Source organism: Eupeodes corollae, chromosome 1 (genome assembly GCF_945859685.1).
Source record: "Eupeodes corollae chromosome 1, idEupCoro1.1, whole genome shotgun sequence".
Lineage (NCBI taxonomy): Eukaryota > Metazoa > Arthropoda > Insecta > Diptera > Syrphidae > Eupeodes > Eupeodes corollae.
The window spans coordinates 309,374,133-309,395,436 of record NC_079147.1 but is presented as its reverse complement, the minus strand read 5'-3'; the positions used below and the strand labels follow the sequence as shown (position 1 = coordinate 309,395,436).

The following is a 21,304-nucleotide window of genomic DNA, read 5'->3' as shown; positions in this document are numbered from 1 at the left end:
TCGAGTCGAGATGAGTGCGTAAAGCGCAAGGTCTAATGAGAAATTAAATGGGTTGTGTGATCTGACGTCGATGTGAGTGATACATATGGCATTTTTGTTTCCTTTGACATCCGCATTTAAGAGACTTGAAAAAAAGAACTATCCCGTAACGTAGACCCAACAACCACAAGGTACCTAACCTAGCCTATAGTACACCAACCAGGTCTAAGAACTCTTCTTCCAGGAGGTTTATTTATCTTGGATGTTTAAACGAGGGATTGACATCTATTTTCGTCGCATTAAAATGGAGGAAGTGATATTTGATGTAGAATGTAAGAGACACCAACACCATACATAAGTGATCAGATGTAACTCTTCCTTCTATATGCCGGTACCAATAATATGGTAAGTAATGTGCAAATGACAGAAGTCATATATAAGAAGAAGAATAAGTCTATTTTAAGAATTTCAATTTGTTTATTTTATTCCCTTGAGGGCAAGCTTCTACGTAGACAACATTGAATATAAAACAAAAATAAATTGCTTGATTATATTCTTCTCTATGGCATCAAAATATTATTCAACCAATTTCTACGTCAATGGCAAAAAGTTTCATAGATCGAATTTGTTACGAGGGAGTTGGTATTGTCATTGAGTTTCCATCGCCATCACTAACTAAGAGCAATGTTTGCATAAACGTTATGTATAGATCAGCCATATGACCATAACAACAAGTGGTTATGAATTATTATTATTTTACATTTAATCAAAATCCTCAGAGCAATTTTAATATAGAATTCACTTGCATACATCAAATGGAAATAAATTTAAAAATAATAACCTAAATAAAACAAAAATTAAATAGATACCTTTCAAACGTGCATATATCAACAATGATAAATGTCACTCCCATAAAGTAGTGCCTACTGTAGTCATTGTGGTATTCCAAGAATATAAAGAACTTTTCCTATTGTCAAGAATCTGCCTTTAGTAAAAGTAATTGAAAATGACAAGTTATGTGTACATTGCACATACCCATGATGTACTTATATGGAATTGTTGACGGTGAAAGAACTGAGCATTTGACATTTGAAAAATAATTTTTCAACAAGTGTCTGTCAGATAACTTTATTGTATTTTTGTTGAAACTTTTAACTGCGATGCAAATAATTTCGTAGTCTTCTTTAGGGCATCAGCTCAGATTCATTTTAATCTATGAATTATGTTATGATTGTCAAAAGAAAGTTTTCAATTTCGACTTGACATTTATGCATATTTTGACATAAGGTATATTTAATATGACAGTGACAGTGACAGTTGATGGCTGCAATTCATCTTTTCGAGTTTTCATGGAGGGTTGAAAGATAATTTACATTTTAAATTAGTGTGAAGTTGGTTTGAGAAGAGTCAAGTCTATGAATGCAAATTAGCTTATTTCGGATGTCATTAACTTCACTGTTAATATTTGCTGCCTAAGGCGTGATGGTGTGAGAAAAGTTTTTGTTTTAATTTGTATTGAAAGGAATTGCCAAACCTTCAGTGCATATGATATAAGACGTTTGGGATTGACATTGGATTGTATGTTTCTTCATCTTGGTTTGGAGTTTTTATCCACTAGTCCAAGCTTTAAAAAATTATTTCATAGCGGCGGCGGAATAGTGGTTCATTCAATTTGAAATTTGTATTTCTTCAAAACCAAAAATAACCTTTTTCTTCATTCTGAATTGCAAATTTAATAATTCAGTTAAGCTAAAGGCAAGTCTAGATGCACATAACGGGTGACCACACAAAGATGCCCATATTTCTTTTTTTGTCTCGCTCCGGTGGTAACACTGCTATGGTGTCGAATGCGCGATCCAGGTCAGACAAATTTGTTTTCATATGTTACAGTCGTCATGGATAATGAAGGAGCATTTTGCGTCGAGTTACATTTTCTCGAGAGTTCGTATGTAAAAGTATGACGTGCATTCCGGCGTCATCGTCAGTGCAAAGTTCCTCGTCATAAACGCGGGCCTTCATGGAAAACTGTCAACAGATGGGTTTAAAATTTTCGTGAATCCGCCAAGGCAACCGATAAGAAGCGTCCGGGCCCGCCGAGAACGATCCGTACGGCTGAAAACATTGAGAGAGTCCGTGAAGCGATTCAGGTTAGTCCGCGGCGTTTTTTGGGCCCAAAAAGGGAATCAGAGCGTAAAATTTTGCTCAAAGATTTGAATTTTCACCCGTACAAGCTCATAATAACCCATGAATTGAAAGATACCGACTACAGATAACGTTTACTCTTCGCTCAGACAATCCTTCGAAAATTGGCAGATGGTGATATTATTTTAGGTAATCTTTTAATGAGCGATAAAGCTCATTTCGAGCTCTCCGGCGCCGTAAACAAGCAAACCTTCAGGTATTGGGCCGAAGATAACCCAGTCTGGATACACTAAAAGTCGTTACACAACCAGCGTGTGACGGTTTGGTGCGCGGTAGCGGAGTAGGGCATTGTCAGTCCCTACTTTTTTGATGGAACGGTAAACGGAGAGCGGTACAGAAACATGTTAAGCAACTTCCTCGTTTGAGTCAAACAATATTCCAACAGGATGGTGCGACACGTGCCATAATGCCTGCGAAACGCTCGCTCTGTTTGAAAAAGCGTTCGGTACTCGTTTACTATCTTGATCGACAGATTTCGCTTGCCGCCTCGTTCTCCCGATATGACAGTTCCGGTTTTTTTCCTCTGGAGATATTTGAAAGGGCGTGTCTACAAGACTCATGTACGATGATTTGAAGCGCGCATTCGACAAGAAATTTCTGAGATTAAGTCGGAAATGTTAAGAAAATTTTGTCAAAAGATTAAACGATTGTGTAAGCCAAAACGGGCATCATTTAATGGATGTAATATTTCATAAATAATTTGTCTAATCGGTATTTTCGAATAAAATTTGTATCGTTGTTATACGTTCTTTGGTTCTGGAGTTATTTTAAAAAGAAATATGGGCATCTTTGTGTGGTCACCCTGTATAATTTTGTACATGTGTTTCAATGTCGCTGAGGCATTATTGAGGTTCAATTTCTACAATGTGTCGATTTCAATGTTACTGAGTCATTACTGAGGTTAAATTGATTGGTGATAATACCATCATAGGATCATTTACGTCACTCGAACATCGTCGTAAAGTTTCTAATCTCCCCGCTTTTAACGTTATTTTAACTGTTTATGCTCTAGGGCTGCGTTTCCCTTTAACAGTTCACCCGTAAAACTTGTGCTTCTAGGAATGCTCATCAGTATACCTTCGAGTCCAGCTTCGGTAGTACTTTCAAGTACAGAGATTCGTTCTTTAGCCGTACTGCGCGAATGTTGAATTCCTTACCACATTCTGTCTTTCCCAGCCATTGCAATATTCAGGAATTCAAAACCAATGTGCACCGACACCTTATTTCCTTTCCAAGTGCTTACACTGTGCCTTAACATAATAAGAGTAATATTATCCTCTTGATTATGCACTTATCATAACAAAAAAAATATCGTCAATGTGACGATTTATCTTATCCTTTAGTTCTTGAATTATTATTGACGTCCATCAAGTTAGAACTATCCTTAAATTAAAAGAGAGAAATTGCAATTATTTTATATCAGAAAAAGAAGTCAAAAATTTACAAGTCATATGATCGTGGCGTTCAACTGACATCGCCTCGAGGATGTGAGCTTACACTACTTTGTGTTAAGTAGCACCGTTCTGTTAAACCACATATCGTCCAGCTCCACATCTTATACAAAAACTATATTTTTATCTTGCGATAGCAAAAACCTTCCACGCCAACTTAATTGATCACCTCATTTTCAAAGAAAACTCTCAGTCACTCTGTGTGGAACTCTTTGTGCAGAACGAAATGTGCTAGCATGCAAAGGTGTTTTCACATAGCAGTAAGAAGACCCGTAAAATTCTACAGATCTTTGACATCAAGTCGATTGCGTTGACTAAAAAATCACGAAGTTTACGAAATGGAATCTTCTAACGCTGCTCAATTGCTGTACTTCTGAATAATTGAATTCTTCAAAGACTGAAATAAAAAAGTAATAGTTGGACCACCCTTTATTTGATTCAATTTACTTCAAATTTTTGTCAAATTTGAACCAAATGACAAAAAATTGACAACATAAATTCCTTCTCTTCCTAAATTTATGTTTATTTATATCTCAAGTCCATTTCATTCATCAGTTACTTTTAGTGCCTTAAAAAAACACCACCACGATTTTGTTTTCTGGATTCATTGACTCCAGAATTGTTATCTCTTCTCAACAAAAGAACTTTTCTATCCAACGCTATTACATTCCAATGACCTTTTTTAATATTTGCAAAATTAGCAAAAGTCTACCAAACGCAAACAACGTTCCGTTCCGAATCATGCTACTGCTGCTTCTTTTACAACGCTGCTGGTTCTAGGCTGCTTCGGCTTCTGCAGCACTACTCCAGATTTATTTTTTTTGTGTGTGTACTTATCACAAAGCCTCCTTCCATTCACCGCTCACTCGCTACTTGCTATACTATGTTGAACACTGCACAGCACATGCAGATGGGAAATATTACACTTTCCTGCATGAAAATCCACAAAAGGTACTTGAACTGCATTTTACCCAATTGTTGGCAATGTTCAGAGGAGTAACACAACATTGCAACAACAACAACAACTACAATAACAACAACAAAAAGTCGAAAAAAAAGTATACTATACAAAGTTATGGAAGGATGATGCTTAGCAAAAGAGAGTGCACAAAACCCAACATAAAAAGAAAATTCTGCAAACTATGGAAAGAAGCTTATAGCTTCATATACAAATTGCTCTAGAGCATGATAAGGAACGACCGGTTGCAGTGTCGAAATGTCAGCCAGGATGTGGTTGGATTCGAGCTCTTTATAGGTAGGTATAGGTACCTACCTACCTATAGAGGGAGAATGAAATAAGAAAGTGTCAGAGGCAGTAGCGGGATGAAGTGCATACAAAATAAAAACAAAATTGAAGAACAACCATTGAATAGCAACAACAACACAAAATACAGTAGCAGTAGAGAAAAAATGTTTAAAATGTTCAAACAAACGTCGCACGTTGTGAGTTTGTGACACATCCAAGCTTTTATACATTTCTATTTGTCACACAAAAGTCAGGTAATTCTTTATCTGAGATGATGCCATCCAACCCAACCAACCAACCCGCCTTCAAGCTAGATCAGACCAGCACCAGACCAGACCAAGCAATAAACCATGTTGGAAGGACATTCCACTTTTTATCTTCTGATTATTATTATTATCCTTCATATAATCTTTCTTTCTCTCTCTTTTAAGTAGATGACATTTTTTACATTTTGTATTGTTCTTCATTTTCGTTTTTTAATTAAAAATAGATAATAAATTATTCTTTGTTTACATTTTTAATTTTCTCAAACTTAAGGGCATAAAAACAAAATGTTTACATACGAAGTTTAAAACTTTTTTTTATACGTCGAACCGTTTTGAAGATAGACGAAGCATAGTACAATATCATGGTAAAAGATCCTACTTGTTTTGGTTATTTTATATATCAATTAAATAATTCTGTTGTCGTTTGACAATCATTATTGTCTTATCATCTTTTGGGCCCTGCCAATCTAATTATATCTTCTATATATTGGAACTGACACTTCCTTTAAAATATCGCTGCAGCACACCTTGTAGTATTTTGCTTCAACAGCTCTCAGATCATCCACATAAAAATCATGGCCTTTAACTTTACTCTGTCAAAGTATCGATTAATTAAAAATACTCAAATTCTTAACCCTCTCAAAATCTCGAAAACTATTTTGCTTCTTCAGTTAGATTTCGAAGGGGAATTCCTAGATGACTAAAAAAAATTGTAGACCGAAATGTCATTCCACTATTTCTGTGAAAACCGAGTTCGGCATTTTCCAAATTAGGAAACATTCACCATCGCTGATAGCATAAAAAAAGACAAAATGGAAACTAATAGCTTCTACTTTCAAGAATTTTCCCCTGGAGAAATATATATGCAAATTCAAAGTTTACAAAATAAGAAATCTTGTACTAGTGATGGCATCTCTGCGGTTATCTTAAAAAAAGTATCTTGGGAAATTGTTGATATACTATGCTATATTTTCAACTTAAGTATAAGTTTTGGGAAGCTCCCTAATGCATTGAAGATTGCAGAAGTTATCCCAATTTTTAAAAAAGGAGATCATAAAAATATAGCTAATTATACATAGGCCTATCTCCCTGCTTCCTACGTTTTCCAAACTTTTTGAGAAGTTAATTAAAACACGCATGCTCTCATTTCTCGAAAAAATCAATTTTTTTTCCGAAGTTCAGTTTGGGTTTCGATCAGGTAGAAGTACGGAAGATGCTATTTTAAAAGTAAGTTGTGATTTATACAAGGGTATAAACGAAAGCCACTCAACGATGGCGCTGTTCATTGACATGACAAAGGCATTTGACATGGTCGATCATGAAATACTTTTAAGTAAGTTATATAATATTGGTTTTAGAGGTATAATATATGAATGGTTTAAATCATATTTGATTGGAAGGGAACAAAGAGTATTAATTGATAATGTTTTCAGTAATGTGCAAACATTAAAAAATGGTGTCCCACAGGGCTCTGTTTTAGGACCTTTACTTTTTTTAATCTACATTAACTCGCTGTTCCTTCAAGATTTTTCTGGAAATCTTATAGCCTTTGCAGATGATATAGCATTTACTTACACTGTTCCGACTTATTTTCAATGTCTTGCCAACTTAAATAAAGACTTACAATTACTAAGGGTGTGGTTTGCATATCATAAACTAATTATTAGCGATAAAACAAAAGTTATGTGTTTCAAGCTAACAGATGACTTTCCTAAGGATTTTGATTTGTATTTCCACTCGTATGATTGTCAAAAATTCGTTTTACCCTTGCATGTATGTGGTAGATACAATTTTTTAAATAATAACCAGTGTTCCCCAAACTCTTTTCAAATTGAACGTGTTGACTCATTTAAATACTTAGGAATTATTTTCGACAGTAATCTAAACTGGAAATCTCATGTTAATTCACTTAGAAATTATATGAATCTTATTACGCGTAAGACTTATCTGTTAAGACCATTTTGCACTAAGAATGTTTTAACTATGATCTACTACGGACTTACTCAGTCTAAATTGCAATACGGTATAGTTAGTTGGGGGGGTACTTTTATGAGCACTTTTAGACCCATTTTAATTGCCCAAAAACATATAATTCGTATTATTTGTGGTAAAAATCAACGTACACACAGCTGGCCTCTTTTTTGCGAATTAAAGATACTTCCGTTGCGTCACCTGTATGTTTTTAAGGTCTTAAAAGAATTCTATCAACAAAGTGGTAATATTCCCAGCAGAAATTCTTCAATATACAATTTACGGGTCAACAATTTAGAACTTGTCAGCACTTTGATTGCACATAAAACACATTTTATGAACTTCTATCTAATGACATCGCGAACTACTTTCAACAATCTTCCATTTGGAATAAGAACAACAAACAATCTCAACTCTTTCTTAAGAAAAATTAAAGAATGGCTTTTCACCATGGATATGAGCGACATTGAATTGGTTTATAAAGTACGACAATAAATGCAAAAGGATTCTTTTATTTAAACCAATTTTTCAACTTTCTTTAAATTAATTTTGATATCTAAATTTTGTATTTTTGACTTGAATTAATTAAAAATTGCAGAAAAGAACAACTGAGAGTACCCCACGTCAGTTTTTCTCTAGTATGCTTAATTTTAGCCGGCCACTCAACACTGACATACACATGTTACTGAATGGCTCAGATCTTATTCTTTTTTTTAAAACTTATCTTCTTGAGTATCAAAAAATATTGTTATTATGTTATTCTGAAGTGAAAATTGAATAAAAAATTATTGAATTGAAAAAAATTGAATTGAATTTATTTATTGTGATTTTTTAAAAGCTATAGGAAAGTTTTTCAGAAAAAAAAACACATTAAATTCAGAAAAATGTATGAAATCTTTATTTGAATCGATAGTACGGTCCATATAATTTAATGTTTGAAGACTATTTCAAGCAAATGTTGACCTTGACTGCGCCTCAAATGGTCCATCCGCTTAAAACAATTTTGGCATACTCTTTCCCACATTTCGGCAGGTATCTCACGAATAAATGCTTTAATGTTGTCTTCAAATGCGTCAATTGAAGCAGGCTTGTGTGTATAGACATGAGCTAGGCGGTAAATTGACCGGTTCCGATAGTGAAATAAAATGTTCATCGAACTCGCCTCTCAATAAGCCCATTGTTGCGTGTGCTGGGTGGCATGTGGCACCGTCTTGTTGAAACCACATGTCATGCAAGTCAAGCTCTTGCATATTGGGCAAAAAAAGAGTTGGATATCACATCACGGTAGCGCTCATCATTCGCAGTTACGTAACGATTCAAATTGTGACTTTTTCTGGATACATTGGTAGCTCTTGCAATGCTTCTTTCTGATATTCACACCAAAATCGATAATTCTGCTTATTTACGTACCCATTGAGCCAAAAATGAGCGTGCGTCGTCGCTTAACACAATCAAATGGAAGAAGCGAGCGATGAACTTTCTTAACAGAACACGTATTTTGATAATAAAATTCAATAATTTGCAAGCGTTCTTCGTTTGTAAGACAATTCATGGTTACATTATAGGCCATGTTGTTGATGTTGATGATGTTTGACAATGAAACAAAACACGAAACGTGCGTCAGCTTGTTAAACTAGTGTTGCCAAAAAGATAATAGCTACAAAATCATCCTTTATTTCCAATCTATTAAGAATATTAAAACTTCTGAAATCACTTTGTTTAAACAGAATTAAATAACGTTAAAGAAGGAGTTAAAGTACATTCAGTCAATAGTTTAAATGTGACTGCAAAAGATAACACCTCTGTTCCAGGATTTCTCTTTAGAACCTACAAATGTACAAAATTCCATAGCAACATATTTGTTTATAGAATTTCTATACTGCTTTACAATAATTTGAGAACAATTAGAGAGTACTTTGACTTAAAAGAGGGTAAACCTTCTGATCAACTTAATAGCCCTATTATAGCTATCAACTATCAATTAAATACTTGATACTTGATACATAATAATATTTTTGATGCATTGGTATTATGGCTTTCAACTATCAACTTTGTTGATGAATTGTATCATTAATGTGAATGATTTTTTGACATACTTGGTATTACGGATATCAAAAAGATAGATACACATCAATTTTCATATCATTATCAACCACAAGTCTCAACTACTTTTTAATTTAGAAAAATAATTATAGAATAAAAAATAGATATAAAGAAACAGCCATTTGTATGCATTTTACTTTTTATTGACGATGTTTAGTTGCTACAGGTATGTATATTTTCGCATGCAAAAAAGAAACTTATAAACAGTCCGTAGAGAACCAGGTCCTAGTGACTTACAACTCTCAACCATTCCTGTGTGCGAGTTAAGGCAAGTCAGCAACTCAAAATACGCAGAACATTACGTGATTCTTCGAACCCAATGGATTTGGACGAACACATGTTATAAGATACTTTTCTTTTATTCTTGCATTGGCTGATGAAACTTCGGGCTTTCCAACCTCCATCAGCCAAATTTGACGACGAATGCCGGCAAGTGCACGCAGCGAAACAACAGTCATACAAAACGGCGCCAGAGGAGTACCAGAACTGCTCGCGAGCTCTACGATCAGAAGAGGAGAGCGGAACACCGGCTCCTTAGATGAAAAAAAAGAGAGGATGAGAAGGAAGCGATCGAGGAGATAGAGGGATGTCACAACAGGAATAAGGTTCGTAAATTTTAGCAAAAGGTAAAAAAAAACTCCCAATGGTACCAGCCACGAACCGAAACCTGTAAAGACGATCAGAGGAACATCGTAGTAGAACCGCAGTCGATGCTGAGAATATGGAAAGATCACTTCTCCAAATTATATAACGGCAATGACGAACTGAATTCCGCTGTAAGGGAATAGAACCACTCAACCTCGGCGACGCAGATCAACAATTCCGCCTACCTAACCTTGACGAAGTGAAGATAGCTATATCTAAACTTAAGTCAAACAAAGCTGCTGGAGCTGACGGCATCGCCGCTGGCGAACTTTCAAACAGCAGGCGATGACTTGGTAGGGAGCATGCACCAACTCGGAAGAAACCATACCAGATGCGTGGATTCTCAGTATAGTGTGCCCGATACATAAGAATGGAGACCCTCTAAATTGCGCCAAATACAGAGGCATCAGCCTCCTTAACATTGCGTATAAGATCCTCTCTGCCTTATTATGTGAACGTCTGAAGCCATTCGTCAACAACTTGATTGGTCCTTATCATTGTGGCTTCAGCCCTGGAAAGTCCATTATCGACCAAATATTCACACTACGGCAAATCTTGGAAAAAACCCAGGAACTGCAAATCGATACCCACCATCTCTTTATCGATTTTAAAGCCGCGTATGACAGCATCTATAGGGAAGAGCTCTACCGAGCAACGTCTAGTTTTGGCATCCCTGTCAAACTTATCCGTTTGTGCAGAATGACGATGGAGAATACACGCTGCTCTATCAAGGTCGGAAAAGATCTTACCGATGCATTTGATGTGAAAAAAGGTTTTAGACAAGGCGATCTTCCAAATGTTCATCCAATTACTCGGATACGCAGATGATATTGACATAATTGGAAGATCAAAGCGTGATGTCAGTGGAGCGTTTTTGAGCATTGCGACGGAAGCGAAGAAGATGGGTTTAGTGGTCAATGAGGGCAAGACCAAGTATATGCTGTCATCAAAAAAGGACACTGAACAACGATGTCTTGGACAAAACGTCACCATGGACAACTATAACTTTGAGGTAGTTAAGGACTTTGTTTACCTAGGCACCGCTATTAATACAGACAACTACACCAGCGCTGAAATCAAACGAAGAATAACTCTTGCAAATCGCTGCTTCTTTGGACTTAGAAGGCAATTGAGATGTAAAGTCCTCTCTCGAGCATGTAAAATCACCATCTATAAGACACTCATCATCCCGGTTCTCATTTATGGCGCTGAGGCCTAAACCCTGTCAAAGAAAGATGAGAGCGTCTTAGGACGCTTCGGGTGATTTTTGGTCCCGTACGTATAGATGGAGAATGGAGGAGAAGATATAACGACTAACTGTACGGGTTGTACAGCGACACTGACCTAGTTAACAGAATTAAAGTCCAACGGCTTAGATGGCTAGGTCATGTAGAGCGGATGGATATCAACGCTCCAGCCCGGAAGGTCTTCGAATCCAATCCCGAGGGACGGCGCAGTAGAGGAAGACCGCGACTCAAGTGGCGCACCCAGGTGGGAGAGGAACTGAACCAACTTGGCGTGCGAAACTGGAGACAGCTAGTTGGTTGAGGCCCAGGTCCGCCCGGACTGTAGCACCACCTTAAGTAAGTACTTTCAATTATCAAATTGATACTCATAATAGCGCTGTAAGTTTCTTAATAAAAATCTTATGAATCTTCTTTGTTTGTTTTCGATCCTATCGAAAGAAGGGCTACAACATAACAATTTTCTAGTATAGGTTTAATTAAAGAACTTTAAAAAGTTACAACTATCTTTAAAAACTTGACTATTTCTCCCTAAAAATCATCAATTAAATTTGACTTGAATACAATAAAAAATACATGTGATTTTACTTGATAACTTGACATAAGAAAAACCAAGATTCTTAGTTTTACTAAAAGTGTATACCTTTTTGTAAACTCCCACAATATGCATTTTGTAAATATTTGATTGTATATTTTTAAATTGTCTGCAAACATTAGACAATTTTAGAACTCTAAGATATCGGTAATGTTGTTAACGAAAATGTTTAAAAAATGGGTCACAGATGACTATCTCATTATTAAAAAAAAACTTATCATTTTCAATATTCACAATCTGCTTTCAATGAGATAAATTGGAATCCAGTCATTTATCAAATGTTCTTATTAGAATTTTGTGACTTAATCTAACGAATGCTGTACATGAAAGATCTACCTGTCCAAGGAGTTGAATCCAAGAATTGTATAGCCAGAAATACGTTCTTAAAAGAAACCAAAATGTCTTGTTGTTATGATTCCTTTGAAAGCAAAATTAAGCCTTATTGTTCAAAAAGTTATAGACGTTATACTCAAATCACCTTATATCATTAAATCTAAAAAAATAAACAATTTACCATATTTTACAAATTAAATAATTTTAATATTTTAGATTCAAAATAACACAATCTTTAAGTTGTTTTATTGGCTTCAATTTAAATTCACAAACATTAAGCACATTTTGAAGATTCTCTTATACCTATGTTTTTGTTCAGAAACTGATTTTACTTAGTATTCATTTCAAAATAGGATTAGTTTTATAAAAATGCCATTAAACATATCATTTGAATTTCGTTTTATTAAACTTGTTGTATGACTTGCCCCGTTGATATTAATTTTATTTCTCAATATTTTTTAACTTGTTTCCATCTTTGAATTCAGAGTGATTGTAGATTAGCCAATTTTTTTATACCTGCAAACCACTAAGAAAAAATTATGAGAGTGAGAGAATTGACACGAGCAATCTAATTGCCTTATACAACACCTTGATTTCCCACTTTCAGCAAAAGCATATTAATATCTCACATCTAAATAGGTACACTGTGTATCTTCTACCTAATGCAATAAAATATCTTTCATTAGTATTAAATGAATCTTATGGAATGTTACTCACAATTATTATTATCAAACGCCAACAGAAAATATTCCAACGAATCATGCTTAAAATTAGATGAAAGATGAAAGTTTGTTGCAAACGAAAGGTTTTACTTCGCTAACAGTGAAATGTACACTCATACAAATAAATACCCCAGGTTATAACTTACTTCTGTGTGTACTATTCCAAAAGTTATAAAGTTTTTGATTCAAATTAAAATGTTCACTGATTGAAAATTAAAAAGTTTTCAAATGGAATAGAGCTTATTAAATTAAATGTAATCAGGCACTCAACGAATGGAAATCGATCTACAAAACGGCAGTTTTTGTTAACAATGGGTCATAAACTTTGTTAAAAAAGCAAAGACCATTGGAAGATGTATGTAATACTTGGGAAAAGAAGAAAGCAATGAAAAAGCATACATTGCAACACTCGAAATGTGTACAGGGTGGGCCTTTAATTTCCTTCATTTCAAACTCGTCGAAAAAGAAACTAGAACATTCATAGAAGTGGCAACACTCCACAGTGATTTACCAGACTATATCATTTTGTTGGGTTCCAAATAGTCGTGTTAGTTCAGCTCTAGGTTAAAGCACATATCGAATTAAAGCGTCATAAAAACCCAATCGACCGGACCTCATAACATTTTTGTGTGGTCAAAAACTTTAGAAAAATGTCCCAGCAACTTCTAAACACTTTAAACTTAGCATCCAAAAGTCGTCTTAGTTCAGCGCTAGCTTAAAGAAAATATTGAATTAAAGCGTCATGAAAAACCAATGGGCCGGACCTCATAACATTTTTGTCTGTGGGTCAAAAACTTTAGAAACATGTCCAAGGCAACTTCTAAACACTTTAACAGAGCCCCTGAAACCGTTTCCTAAAAATTTCGCATACATCTTTGAGAAAAATCATAAAAGAAGACTTACAGTTGTGTTCAAAAAAATAGGAGTGCCTGTTCTTTTTAGATTAAATCGTGACTCAAAAATTGTATATTTTTTTTAAATTTATTGTTTCTTTTGTACAAAATAGGTAAACTAGTCTTTTATTATTATGCTTAAAGACTAATTTGTTTAAAACAAATAAGGTAGTAAAAACATGAATTTTATCAAAATAAAGCCAAAACGAATTGTTCAAAATAATAGGAGTAAACCAAATAAAGTATAAAAAACTAACAAAAAAATATTCAATATTAAGATGTTTTTGTCAGTATTTTGTGAAAATCCTTTGTTTTTTATAATTACTGCACATCTGCGTGGCATAGAGTTCACAAGGGCCTGACAACGCTCAACTGGAATTTGGTTCCATGTTTCCTCGACTGCGTCCCACCCGTCGAGAAACACCCTTATTCACATCTGCCCATAAATTTTCTATGGGATTGAGGTCAGGCGACTGAGCTGGCCAGTCCATGACCATGACCATTCCCTGGCAGACTTACTGGTGTGTTTCGGGTCATATTCCAACTCGCATAAGGCAGCATCACACTAGACATTATATCCACATAAACGCGCTGGTCCATCGTGCTAATGATTTAATGTATGGGGCCAACACCAGCATATGAGAAACTGCCCCATGCCTTCACTTTAGCACCTGCAAGCTTTACCGTTTTAATGGTGTACCGAGGCTTAAACTCGGAATTTTCTGGACATCGGACGTATTGCCTAGAGCCAGTTCCACCGAATAAAACAATTTTGGTCTCGTCAGTCCACAAAATGTTTCGCCATTTCTCTGCAGACCAATTAGCATGGCTTCTTACAAACGAGCGGCTACATGTTTTTTTGTAAGCATCGGCACTTTTCGTGGACTGCGAGCGGAAAGATTGTGTTCCACCAATCGCCTTCTTATTTTTACGCTACTTACTGCCAGTCCTAGATCTTCCTGGATCATCTTAGAGGACGCAAAAGGATCCTTTCGGCTGTAGCGATTTTTTAACTCACACTCCTATTATTTTGAATAGCCTGATTGAGAGTAAAGATCATTTGATATCTCGTTACAAATGTAAATGTAAAAATGCAAACCAGTTCATTGTTTTATCATCTTTAATGTCCCGTTATACTTACCGGTAGAGAAATGGACTGATTACCAGTATACACATGGTAAAAAACACTTGACCAAATTTTGTAAAAGCACACCTATTATTTTGAACAAAGCTGTAGATTTTTGAAGTTTGATTCTTAAAAGCAAAGTCAACCATATCAAAACAAATTTGTGTCAACGACTTTCAGAGTATTTTCAGGCGTTTATAGTTTGCCTTTGCAACTCCTTTCAAATTATGGAGTTTAATATAGCCCACCCTGTACTTTTGGTAGCATATATGTTTTTGTCGGCGAATTGCAATAAAAGTTATTACCTATTGGTTTACCACAAGATGCAAATTTATATGTGAAATACTTTTTACAACTTTTGTAACTTGATACAACATAATGTGAAATAAAACCACAAACCACCTTTGAAAATATTCTATCTATGGGAGAGCGGTATCATTTAATTGTATTTTCTATAATATAATATGATTTTAGTGAATATTATTACGAGTATTTGAAATTAATTATTTTGTAAAATCCTAACATTTTGATGTTTCAGCTCAACATACATTCAAACCATTTTTTCGCGTCTTGTATCTTACATAATGTTACACTGGTAACTTTAGAAATCAAAAATCATATTTAAATACTTTGTATAAGTTTCGTTATTTCATTATATTGGAGATCTAGTTGATAAGATAAAGTCAATAAAAACAAGTCGAAAGTTGATCATGGAAAATTCCAGCCCTTGTTGAATACCATTCTTTTTCAGTTGAAAACAATCTATTTTTCAATAACGAAAAGTAAGCCCTGCAAACTAACTTACTTTTCTGTTTTTTAACTTATTCTTAATACTTTGACCTTAATTTTAATTAAAATACAAAACAGAATGAACTGAAAACACATAGGTGGCCATAATGCGAGGAGTATGAGAGCAGAAACAAAATGTAATGGGAATAAAAGAAAAATGTAGGTGGTGGTGGTGAATACACGATAAAAGAAAACACTCCAAAAAAACTCTTCACAGCAGAAGCAGCCAGAAAGACCTGCTCGTAAGTCCACTAAAATGGTCTAATGCTCTTGGCTAGCTACTCAAAAACATAGTCATATATAGGTGTACACACCATTTATACATTGTTTGTATGTTTTTCCATTGCAACACCTATCTACCTTACCTTGGTCTATGCAAAAACGAGAGTCTCACAATGAAGCAGGTAGAAATAAAATTAATTGCACAAAAATACATTTTCTTATTTTTGATTGTTCCAAAATCTGTATTGTGTTTTTTACTCTGGGCAGTAACAAAATAAAATAAAACCTAATTAACTACATACTGCAGTTTTTTTTTGTAAAGGTTTAAACATATGACCGAAATTTAATTAATTTACTAAAATGACCCCAAGGCATTGTGTAAGCCTCTGACTCTTTAAACAAAGACCAGCTCTACCTACTTCTTGCAGATAAAATGAAAACTTCATAAGCAGAGTTGTTGTATACTCGTAAGTTATATAAATTAAGACTTTATTTTCATTCCTCCCAAGTTTAGATTTATTAACTTGGAAGGTAGGTAGGTAGATATGTGTATTTGCTGAGAATTGTTGGTCATCTTGACCTTGAAAGCTGTTTTTATATGTATACCCCTTTTTTGTTTTTAAAGAGGCTGTATATTATAATGTTGACGTTATCGTTAACACTTTCAATTGTTTGTGGTTTATAACTACCAACCTTATTTGTATAAGTGCTTTAGGTGTTAAATAATTGTTTGTACTTGAAAAAATCTGGAAAAGTTTTATATTTTTGGGTAAACTTGGGACTATTTTTAGCATCTAAATGTTACCACTTAAAATATTCATTTAAATTATGCAATACCTAATCATACTTTTTAATTCACACTGAAACGAAAAGAGTTGTAGAATGCAAGTTTGTTATTTAATTTGAAATTTGCTGGCAACAGTAGACGTCTTTCCTATGATGATCAGTATGTCACATTTTATATAGAATTGAAAAGTTTAACGAATCCGAAATAAAACTATTACCAAATACGTTTTGAATAGAAAATCACGCACCGCTTACCCCAACCGAAGGCAAGCTACTCTTTATTGTTTTTATTTTGTATCACACAAAGTAGAAATAATCTAATTGTAAGTTTAATGATGGATATTTTTGATTAACAACCTGTTTGTTTTCTTTTTATTGACTTTAGTAAAGCTTTTGACTCCGAGGAACATGAAATGATATGGTCCGCCCTAAGAAATCAAAACATAAACCCAGATTTAATAGAAACAGTTAAAAACATATGCAAAAATAACACAGCACGAATAAAAATAGAGAAAATTGGACGAAAATTTAACATAACAAGAGGAGTCAGACAAGGAGATCCACTTTCACCACCTCTATTTAATGCTGTCCTAGAAGACATTTTTTAAAAAATTAACTGGAAGAACTATGGAATAACGATAAGTAGACAGGTCCTTAACAATTTAAGATTTGCAGACGATATAGTTCTTATTTCTACAAAATCTTTACATATTCAAAAAATGTTGACGGAACTAACTAGCTTGTGCAGAAATTATGGACTACAAATAATCAAATCAAAAGTCATGACAAATCACACTAAAGATGATATAACTTTGGACAGAGAAAAAATCGAGCACGTAGAAGATTATATATATTTGGGACAAATAAAATCATTCAAAGACCAAGAAAATAAAGAAATAAACAGACGCATCACGAACAGCTGGAGACAATTCTGCAGCCTGAAAGAAATCTTACAATTGGACCAAAGTGCAGACACAAGGAAAAATATCTTCGACTCTGCTATTCTGCCTATTCTAACTTATGGACTACAAACAATGAGCTTGACTACAAAGACACTTGACCAGCTTAGAATATGCCAAACCAAAATGGAAAGAATAATTCTAAACATACGACCGCAAGGTAGGATATCCGCACAAGAACTGGAATTATAGACGTCATAAATAGTACAAGGAGATTGAAGTGGAGTTTGGCAGGACATTTATCTAGACTTCCGGATCAAAGATGTACAAAACTGACGACGAAATGGAAACCAGATAACAAGAGACCAGCAGGACGACCCATTGAAAGATGGAGTGACGATTTATCCCATTTAACAACAAATTGGTACAACGAGGCCAAAAATAGAGATACATGGGCAGCCCTGGGGGAGGCTTATGCCAATATTCGACCGACATAATAAACTTTTTGATTTCAATTCATTTGTTAAACATTAATTTTTTATATATTTTAATTGCAATTCAATTTTAACTTAAAAGTATATATGTATGTATGTAATGTTAGATGTAATTTTATGTTAAGTAAAATCTAAATGAAAATTAAATGTAATGGGTATCAATTAATGTATATATCAAACTTAAGGCAATAAAAAAAGCTTATAATAATAATTCTTGATTAATACTGCAAGTTCAGACACATCAATATTTTGTACGTTAAACCACGAGAACGAGAAGGCACCAGACTTATATTTGACAAGTAAAGTCTGGCAAATCTTTTTGAATCCAGAAACCTTACTATAAATTCCAAGTTACTGCTGTACAGGGCTATAGTTTTCCCACTACTTACATATGAACTGGAAATCTTGGTACTTAGTAAAAGACACTTCAACGTCTTAAGACCCGATTAGGAAAACATTTCAATAATGAGCAGCATAGAATCTATCTCGAAGCAGATATCCGGTAGTCTGGACTGGACACTTATGCGTGCAGCTTGAGAGAAGTAAGATCTGATCGGAGAGTTCGTTTAACTACATTTTATGGTAGGCCACAGCAGAGTGACAGACTTACTTACTAAGGCTGGAGAGACTAGATGGCGTCAGCTCGCCATTGGTATAAAAAAAAGAGTATTGTTGATTGCGGTCAGGACCTGATTCCGTAATGATGATGTAATGTCATCTATTACATTATTAAATAATAGAAAAGGAACAATTCCCTCTTAAAATACCCCAAGTACTCAACTTTCTGAAAGGAACTAATACGCGGAGCATACTTTAGAATGAGCATGGACATACAATCTTTAGGTGGAGTTGGTGTATACAATGATCTAAAGGTCTCAAATTGTTCTTAATGAGGGAGACTGACCTAAGATTGTTATAGTGGCATCTACATGTCTGTCAAGTTAGCGTAACAACATTAAAATTTTAGGAAACTGATAACGTGATTTATTTGTTAAAAGAAAAAAATGTGTCGCGCTTGTTTTTTTTTAAATAACCTCTGATAATGATAACGCTTTAATGAAAAACTTTCAAAAATCAGCATTTTTCAAACAAATGTTACTTTTTTGTAGTGTTTTATTAAAGAACATTTTTAAGAAAAAAAAAGAGCGCGACTAAATATTTTATTGCACAGCTTATTAACAGACATGTTAGGGCAACAGTTAAAACACATATTTGCTAGAATTGTTTTAGATTTCCTTAAAAATATTACGTTTTGGGTGTTTCTTTTTTTTTAAATTTGGAACGGAAATATTAATTGCATATTTAGTTTTTCAATTTGAGTTAATTTTAACCGTTTTTGAGTGGTGGTAATGCAACTTGACTGTCAAGTCAAGAAGAGCAGCTCGGAATTATTTTGTACCAAATTTTATATTTCAATTTCCGCTGGAAAAATGGGATTGACCTGGACGCCCGATGCCTTGGGGGATGCGCATGTGGATGGCATCAGCTCGCGATTTGGATAAATGGAGAGACTTGTTAAATGAGACCAGGACCGGATGGCGGTTGTCGAGCAGATGATTTTTTTGTATATATTATACGCGCACTCAAGGGGATATGAATACCCTTATGATTATGATTACAGTGCGAGCAATTAAGAGGGGAGAATAGGATTTGAAAGGAGAGATGGTTTTGAATGTCTTAACATTGTAATGAGTGGGAAACATTGAATCTGGTAAAGCATTCCACATTCGTGTGGTGTGACTGAAGAAAGAATCTCTGTACTTTACATTACGTCCGAATTGGGTCCAAGGGTAAACTAATGAGCATTCCTAGAAGAACGGGTATTACGGTTGAATTGTTTGAGGGGAGGAATGCAACTGGATATTTCATTAAAACATTGTTTATGAAAGTAGCGATAAAATAATGACAGCCATGAAACCTTACGACAGTGCTCAAGAGATAGAAAAGTTTCAGTTAGACAACGGCCACCTATCATCTTTAGAGCTCTCTTTTGAATTCTGTCTAGGAGACAGAATGTAATGCACATACCTAAGACTGAAAGCTGTTCGGTCTCTTCGATGCAAGTACCACTCATGGATAGTGGCATAGGGGGAAGGTTACGCTTTTGTGACAGTAGACAGCATTGAGTTTTCGAAGCATTAAAATCTGCACGGTTTTTGATTCCCCATTGGACAATGCTGTCAAGATCAGAATTTAATGAGCTCATCATACGCTGCAGTTGGTAGTCCACATCCGAAGAATGAGAATCTAGAAACGAATATGAAAAGCTAAGGGTACTGTCACCAGCGAAACAATTAGGTGATGATGATTTAATGTCATCTATTGCATTACAAAGCATTAGAAAAGGAACTAGCGCTCTTATCATCTTAGTATCAAGTCCCTAGATTTCAAGGTCACAATGCATGTGTACACCATTAATATTATTTTTTTCAAAGTACCTAAGTAGATATTTAAAATATTTCGATACTCAGCGGGATAAATGGTTTGATTAAAAAAAATTGATCCTAATATTCCTCTCAGTTTTAACCACTAAATTTTCATCATTTTAAAAGTTGTTAAAATTAACAATAAACTTTAAACGGGCCATTATGCGTTATGTAGGAATAAATATATTAAAAATATTGTTAAACTTATGCTTGATTTTAATTAGATTTGATTGTGATGTATTCTTAAATAGATAAGCTTCAGGTTTAAAATGAAACATTTGCATCTAAAAACTTGGTTAAGTAAAAAAAACAAGCTTTTATTACTACCTACTATTAAAAAGTTTGAACTCATCGCGAGCATTGGGAAAATAAGAAAAGATTTAATAATTTAAATTAATCAGGTGATTCAACAATTAGTAGAGAACAAGGTCTTATTGACATCCAAATCTTAACTATTCCTTTGTGCGAGTAGTGTCAGGGATGGAGGAAACCTACTGTTGTTATGCGGAATCCGAACGGGTTGTTTTGGGAAAGCAAATTTCATGACATGAATTATATTTTTATAATTTTGTCAGCTTTTGAGGCAGTACCCTTGAAAAAAACCTAAATACTTTAGGAGGTGAATTAAATTTTCAGCTAAATTATCTATTTACACACCTTTATATTTATATTTTTATCATTTAGATACAATTTTGTAAGCATTCGTATAATTTAAACTGATTCTCATTGACAAATATTATTATGAAGTTAAAATAAATTTCATTTCAATTTTTAAATTAATATTTTCAACAAAGTAAATAAAACAGCTGATTTAAAAAGGTTTTTCTCTTTCTGTTCGAACACTTATTAGAACAATATGGAAAAGAAAATTTGACATTGAACTGAAAAACCTTGTAGTTTTCTGCTAAAAAT

The 21,304-nt window shown here is 34.4% G+C and overlaps 1 protein-coding gene across 1 annotated transcript in view; it reads right to left on the bottom strand.

Moving 5' to 3' along the window:
- The window catches only part of LOC129942835 (phosphatase Herzog), a 141,406-nt gene that overhangs the window by 118,212 nt on the left and 1,890 nt on the right, over positions 1-21,304 (bottom strand). The window lies entirely within an intron of this gene.